This window comes from Pyxicephalus adspersus, chromosome 9 (genome assembly GCF_032062135.1).
Source record: "Pyxicephalus adspersus chromosome 9, UCB_Pads_2.0, whole genome shotgun sequence".
NCBI lineage: Eukaryota > Metazoa > Chordata > Amphibia > Anura > Pyxicephalidae > Pyxicephalus > Pyxicephalus adspersus.
Window position 1 is genome coordinate 64,782,337 of NC_092866.1, and position 8,334 is coordinate 64,790,670.

General features: G+C 41.0%; 1 pseudogene; it reads right to left on the reverse strand.

Annotated features, from left to right (window-relative positions):
- Positions 1–8,334, reverse strand: part of LOC140337774 (vomeronasal type-2 receptor 26-like) — a 97,731-nt pseudogene that overhangs the window by 48,292 nt on the left and 41,105 nt on the right.

An 8,334-nucleotide genomic window follows, 5' to 3' on the forward strand; every position in this document is an offset into this window, starting at 1 on the left:
TGTACACTTCTGGGTGTCTTTGATGATGCACTACACCTCCTCCTCTTGCTGTTTTTACTGCCGCCTGCCCACTACCCAGCTCTAGTTGCCAGTTACCAAGGTCTCCAATAGCTACGGCCCCTATACTGTTCTTGTGAGGGGAAGCCTCAGCCTCTTCACATTCATCAATAGTTGGAGGCTCTACAGTCTTAACCTCTTCATACTCCCCCTTATCCTACACCTCTCATGTCTCTTCACAGTTGCAGACTAGAGTCAAGCTCAAAAGGGTCTTCTTTCCCCATTGATTCCGCCAAACCCATTCCCTTGGCTGTGGTTTTGCAAGGAAGTAGGTAGGGACAGTGGGAATCTCATTCATCCATTCATGTCTCCAATAGCCACAGCTTCACTATACAGGTGATGGCCTCAACCTCTAATGCCGTCTTTGCTCACCGCCTCAGGGCCCATCGCCTCCTCCTCATGCTGTTACTGCTGCTGCCTGCCCTGTACCCAGCTCTAGATGCCAATTACTAGTGCTTTCCACACTCCGTAAAAGGGCCCACCGCCTCCTCCTCATGCTGTTACTGCTTCCGCCTGCCAAGTACCCAGCTCTAGATGCCAGTTAACAATGCCATCCAAACTTGGTCTCAGGGCCCACCACTCTTGACTTGTACAGTGTTATGCAGAGGTTTGCGAGTCTTGACATGTCTTTTAAAATGTATTTGTAGGCTGTAGAAGCTCTACAAAATCCAGAACAATAACATGAATTTTTCCCCCATTGACTTTATGGGTATTCGAATTCGACGTTCAATCACTCGAACAATATAGCCCTATTGGAGCGAATAGCTGTTGAATCGAATAGTGAGATATTCGACCAACACTACCCACAAGAACAAAGAAAAGGGACAATTCTTTTTTATATCTGGAAACAGTGGAATTTATTTTCTGGAAGGTTCCTTAGATCCATTAGTTCATAGTGGAAGTGCAATATAGAGGGTGCCATGTCACCACGAACATATAGTTTCTTTTCAACATGGAAGAACATATAGCAGGAAAAGGGTGTTTGGCCTGGGCACTGCTAAAAAGTGTTGTTAATTGTCATACTGTGCAGTTACTGACCAAGGAAGTGCTACAATATGCACAAAATGGGGCTGCCAATGCCTATACCTCCACGTGCTGAAACAACACAGTTTGTAGTAAGGCTGGAAAACCACATGCTGGTATCATAAATCTTTAAAATGGAGCTTTGACACATGCAGTATAGCTGACTTCGAAAAAAAAAACAAGTGCTTGAAAGTTACAGTTTGCAGGTTAATCCCTTTCAGCACAAAAGATGGCTCTCTATCAGTGTAAAAAAAATGGTAATAACAGCAAATAATGAAGAGGTGTAAGTTTGGACAGCAGGAGGAAAGTTTAAAGAAAAAGACTAGATCCAGAACAGCAGAGGCACAGAGTACGGGCAGATGTTTTATTGCAAGCAGTAAAATAAAGTGGATGATACGGCAGTGTAAAATTATAATCTGCAGGACAATTGCCTTGCTGAACTAAAGGACCAAACAAAGTAATGACCCACATTAAATGTCATGAGCATGTCAGGGAATTCTACATGGCCTGCCAAAACACTAGTTAGTAGCATTGACTGGACTGAAACAACAACGCAGCAGTCCTGCCTAATGTGACCCTGGGGTATCATCTTTATGACTCGTGTTCTAAACCAGAAAAAGCCATAAGAAATGTTTTACAGATTTTATCTGGACCAGGAGAGGCTGTCCCAAATTATTCCTGCAGAGACCATGGGAAAATAGTTGGTTTTATTGGAGATCAGAGTTCCACCACAACCCTGCCCATAGCAGAACTATTATCTGTATATAACCACGTGCAAGTAAGTATAATAACATGAATAAAATGCAGATTTGTGTAGCATATATAATACAGTTTCTTATCCTATTGTGTACTTTGTCTGGTCCTTCTCTCCTTTGTCACATGTTTAGAGATAAGCATAGAAAATTCAAGCAGGTGAAATTTCACTCAAAAATTCAAGCATGAGGATAAACCTAATCAAAATATTTTTAAAGAATAATTCATTTGCTTTATTAAAGGGTTATTCTGAAAGCACTGCACCATGAACACACTCACATGGTCTATCCAGGACCCAGATTCCTGGGGACAAAAAGAACCACAGTGTGCTCTGCCTGCACCTTCCATCCCTGAACAATGGCGGGTGTTAGCAATGGATGGAATATGCTTTCTTAAGTAGCGTCCTCTGAAGCTTCAGGGCAGCATGGGATCATTTAGCTTGTGCAACTTAGTAGGATTTATGTTGTTTACTGGAAATGGACATTTCTGGGGGTAGCCATGGAAGAGAATCCTTGGAACAGGAGGAGGAAGAGGTAAAGATTGTCAGGGACTGATTGAGTAAAGTATCAAAATTTGGGTCAAAATTGTTGGTACAATACATAAGGATGCCTTTCTTGCAACTTGTAGCACTGGGGCCTGTACAACTACCACTGAAGTGTATTATTATTTTTATTATACAAAACTGGATTTATACAGTACCAACATTTTACGCAGCCCTGTACCTTAAATAGGGGGTGCACATGACAGAAGGACATAATTAAATAAACAAGAATGAATGGTGAGTGAGTAGTGAGGGTTTAAAAGACAAAAGAAGACAGGTGTCACAGATCCCTACAGGACCAGGGAATCTGTGCCCTCTTCAGTGTCACTCACCTTGCACTCGCCTGCTGCCTGCACCAACTCTGCTCAGGAATCTCTTACTATTCTCACTTCCTGGTCATTTGGCTCCATGTCTGCTGCTCCTTTACCTCAGAGTATCAGAGTGCTCCGTAGACGCGCTACACCTCCTGGTTATGTTGCTGATGAGGGTGATGGTGGCCCCAGTGCCTGCTTGCCCTTGTAATATTAGTATTAACAGTAGCAAGGGCAACATCTTTGTCATGAACAATAGGGAGGGAGGTGGAGGAAGAGACAGCTGCAAGATGGAAAAGTCTTCTGATGTCTACTCTGGGTGTGGATAAAGTGGCCCTTCCAATGTACTGAGTGGTGTATTCCCCCATGGCATTCGTATATGTAGTGTCTAGTTTGATAATGTATTTGCCTTGCTGTAAATGAAATGCACAGAACATGCAGATGCTCTTTGCCCTGCCAAATGGAGATAATGCAAGCCATACAAAGCCATACAAAGATAATGCAAGCCATACATTGACATACGTCAATGGTGACAGTGCAAAGAATAACCAAACACTTGTTGGCCTCAATTGATCAAATGTTGCCCTGCCAGGACCTCAGTTGTTCCTGTGCAGCTGTGATGATTGCAGATGATGAAGCAGGATGACCGCAACTGGGAACTGAAATTTGCCTTCACTGGTCACTGGGCTTGCCTATCTCCCCTCATCTTGCTGCCATGTAAACATCTTTTCTTCTTCTTTATCATCCCCTTAACCTTGGATGTGCCGATCTCTTCTTTCAACCCATGTAAGATCAACAACCTCATCATCTACCCCTTATCCCTCCTCTTTTTTACACATTGAACCTCACATTAAATTTCAGGATGTGGCACCTGTAAGTTAGGTTTCCTGGGCACTCCTTCTTCAGTTATGTGTTGTTTTGGAAGTACAAACTAAACCAACAAACTCGTATTTCTCCTATTCCTCCTCTAAGGATAGAAATAACCTTTGGGTATCAATGAACATTAGATCTTGTCCTTCTGACTGTAAGTAGTCATTACTCACTGAACCAAACTTGCCATGCTAAAAATGAACACCCATATTTGTGTCCCGCTTCAGAAGGTCTGTGGGATTTGTCATTGAAGGAAGTAGAAGGAGGCTGGTCATCATGGCCTACTAACATTCTTTGTTTGCCCTTTCCCCTTGTCTGGGAGAACTAGGAGGTTCTTGAACCATGCTAGATCATCTACTCAATTACCTACACAGCATACTGTGGTTGTATGGGACAGACACCACAATGTTTTTTAAAATGGAAGGCACGGCTGGGTTATTGGAGGCTATGCTGATCTAATCTTGATAGATTGCACTGGGGCAGATTGGGAAAACACCATATTACATCCCCTGCCATTACTACCCAAACTTCCCTTCCTCCAGGGTTCCTATAATTCTCGTCTTGAAGACTGTAAAATGTTTCAAAAGCAAAAAATTCTAATGATGTACGCCTAGTCTGGGCTATTGTTGTCAATAGGACTTTTCAAAATGCTATACTCTGACCTATAAAATGTTGGAAGAATTCAAGGACCTGCTGCCTCAAAGCAAAACTATTTTTTGGAAGACCACTGCAAGGGTTTATTTGCCTATACTCTTAGGGATGCATAATAAAAGGATTGGCCTCACTTTCTGTCTATTGCACCCATGTTCTGCACACATGTGAGGGTCTTAATATGCCATTTTGCTGCATTTGGCTTCTCTGCAAATGTTCCAGGAAGAAAAATATAAACCAGAATCTTTCCCACTATTGACTTAATAGGTTTCAATTTCGACTTCCGGATTATCCAGAACATCGGGCCTGATTTGTTAAAGCTTTCCAAGGGTGGAGAAAATACTTTTTCATTAGTAAAGCTGGGTGATCCAGCAAACTTTAAATGGATCTGATCTAGGATTTAAACATTTGCTAGCAAAAAGCAAAATACTTTGTAGAAATCCATTCCAGGTTTGCTTTATCACCCAGCTCCAATGATAAAAGTATATCCTCTCCAGCCTTGAAGAGCTTTATTAAATCAGGCCCATTGCCTTAAAAACTCAACTCAACAAAACTCAGCAACATCAACAGAGGCAAATTTCACCAACACTAAAGCATTGACAAAGCATTCCACTTATAGCTCAGAAGCAGATCAGAAACACAATCTACAGGAGATGGGGGGTCATCAATGTATTAGGTGTTAGGTCTGTTAGGTCTCAAGGTCAAAAGACAGTGCCTATTATTTTTTATATTATTATTATTATTATTACAACCACCTGGGCGGTTAGCCCGCGCCTGGTTCGAGGTAAAAAAACCTGCTACTATCGGTTACCCCGAATGAGGCACGGGGTAGCTAAAAATATAAACAAGCGTTACAATGCAATCCAATTTTCATAGAACATTGTATGACAGTCAGATTACAACTGAAAAAAAACACTTACCTTGTCCCTGCAGCTCCTCCAGAGACGTCTGTCCTCTTCTGTCTTCACCTGGCGTGTGCAGTGACGATCTCAGGGGAGCAAGCCATTGTTAATATTCAATAAATGGGCAATCATGATGTTTGTATCAAAACTCCTCCAGATGCCATTAATAAATAGGATGTAGGGTAATCAGAGAAATAATAGTTATTAACACATAATTGTGTCAAATTGAGAACACAGTTTTATAAAAAAAAGAGCTTGCATTGTTGTCTGACACGAGTGATAACTTAGGAAATATATTTAATGCAAGAGATACAACCTTGCTCTATATATAGATAATTGGAGAAGGTAATCAAGAAGGTATGTATTTGATTTTTCAGGAAAGTGTTGGAAACTAAGGTTTTCTTGAGTCCTGGAAATACTGTAGCCTTAAAAGTGTGAATCCATTTTGTTTCTTTTTGTAATATATTGTCCCAATTTCTACCCGAGATCACTGGGGGGACACTTGTTCAAAAGCTGTAAAGTGAAATGCATTGTTATTAAAGTTGTGTTGTCAGCTCACATGTCTACTAAGGGGGGTGTAATAGTGGTCTATATGGCCCCTTGGTTAATTTGATTTTATAAATTAGTGTTTTGCTATTTTGGGAAAGATATTTTAAAACAAAAATTATTTGTAAATAAAGTAGGTTTCTATGAAACTGCATTGTAGTGTACCTTGAAAATCCCACTTTTTGGCTCCCCTCTTGGAGGTCTCCTCACTCCAAACAGAGAACCATGCTGATCCTTTCTGACCATTGTCTGACAATATCTTCTCATTCAGAGCATGTTTGCATGGAGGGAATTATTTATCAAAGTGCTTGACCCGTAGAGAAAAACTCTTGAAAAACAAATCTTAGGGGCACATATTTGTCAGAAACAGAATCTCAAAAGGGATAAGAGGGGTGTACTTGTGGTCTCTGAAGTCTGTGTCAGCAATGAAATGGGCAAGTTAGTTACAAAGTCTATAGAAATTGTATTAGGACCACATATGATAAGCTGAGGGTCCTGATTATTCCCAAAACAACTGGGGAGATCATGTAACCTATGACTACACCAGGTTCCAGTTTGCAAATTCAGAATATATTCAGAATAAATTTAGGATATATATATAAAATGAGATGTCTCTGCGAAAAGGAAGAGGGAAGTAAATTAACCCCCCTGATGGTGATCCCGAGTGTGGTATGGGGTGATTTTTAAATACTAAAAGTCAGTAGGAAAAACCTACCCCGAGTACGCTGGGGAGGCCTGTCTTGGCGGGAAATTTCAAAGCAGATTTATTCTAATTATTGTACCCTTGTTTAGACAAATTAAAATTATTAAATTCATTATTTTTATAATTATTATTTATTATATTTTAATTCATGATTTGTGTTTTACCATTTCATACCTGGGAGTTATTCCTAGAAATTTCAGGCATAAAATAATAAACAAATTTCTACGCAAAACAATGTCCCACTTTTAACATAAAATACGGACATAATCAGACTGCCAGGGGGGTTAAAGAGCAGAACAGAGTTTTTTTTATCAAGTTTCAGCAGAGGGGACAGAAATGGTGAGGTTTGTGCTTTGCTTTGGTTATCACAGTTTTCTGTAAGACTTTAAGTAAATCACCAGTATGCAAACAGCATGAGAAAATACAAAAATTGTGCCTTCACAAAAATACTAAACTTAGCCCCACCATTATGTCCCATAAATCAATTATCTGTATTTTAGATCAGTTATGGGGCAACAGACCCTTCTTTAAGGAACAGAGCTTTATTCCCCACTTTTTACAGCACTGTCCAAGATGATAAAATGATTTATGATGGTATAGCAAAACTAATACAACACTTTGGATGGACTTGGGTTGGAATAATAACATCCATGGATGAGAGCGGGGAGAGAGAATCAAATCTGTTATATAGAATATTGTCAAATCTACAAATATGTGTGGCCGTCATAATAAGAACTGGTATTACTGCTATAACACCTGTCATCCATAATATGGAAAGCACGGATTATATCATTCAGAAATTATCTGTAAAAGTCATTGTACTCTGTGGAACATATCATAACGCAATATTTTGGCTAAGAAAATCGCTCCGGGATATAACATTCATCCTGATACAAGGTGAATGCTGAGTTAATATTTAATCTTTATTGTAGTTACATAAACATTTGTCTGCAGATTTTTTGTTTCATTTCTTATAGTAATTATGTACTTTCGGAAGACAAAGACAATCCCATAGAAAATGAAGCTCAACAATGTATAGATTATTAGATAAGGAACTTACCCGTCCTGCGAGCCCGCGGTGTCCCTGGGGATCCCAGCCACTGAGGGAGACGCCGCTGTAGAAGCAGCATGGCCGAGGCTGCTGCTCTGCTCGCAGCGTGTCTCTCTCTGCAGGCGGAGGGATCTGTCCTGGCCAAACTACAGTTCAGCCAGGCAGCATCCCTTGCATCCCTTCGGACGTAGTTACTGAAACTCCTGCTCTCAGCACTCCTTTGAATGTGCAAAGTGGTGCATGTACTAGGGGTGCTGTGGGAAGAGGAGCGCGTGCTACCATGCGTCCCTCTTGTACCCCCCGAGGGCGTGGCACCCGGCTACCTTGCCGTGGGGTGGGACATACTTAGGCCGCAGGGGATTCAGTTATTCTCCTATCAGATGGCACCAGGTGGTGCAAGGTCATTGGTCACTCTGGCCATTTAAGGAGAGCCTGTCCTGTACACCATTGCCAGCTATAAGCCTCTGTGAACACAGTGTGCTTGGGTGCGTCCTTGTGTTGGTTTAAGTTTATCACCTTTTATCATCTCCATAGCGACCTGGTCTTAAGCTGACTCTGCTTGAACTCTGCCTGCCCTGACCTCGGATTGTTCTTGACCTGTCTTTGCCTTACCCTCTTGTACTTCGCTTGTTTGGACTTAACCATTGTCGTGCTTTATGACATTGAATAAAGCCTGATTGAAGGATATCTGGAGTTGGTTGTGGTTTGTGTGTCCAGGCGCATTACATAGATATTTGTTCCCACAATTTTGTATTTGTAGTACACACATGTACATACCAACTATTATCATTCACTTTGCTGAGTGAACAGTTTCTACTCTTGCAGTAAATCATTCCCAATGTTTTCTGATTCAGCATTACCCTGTTGGACATTAGTTTCAGAGAAGATTGAGGATTGTATATCCTTTCAGTTGTAATATTTTTAAA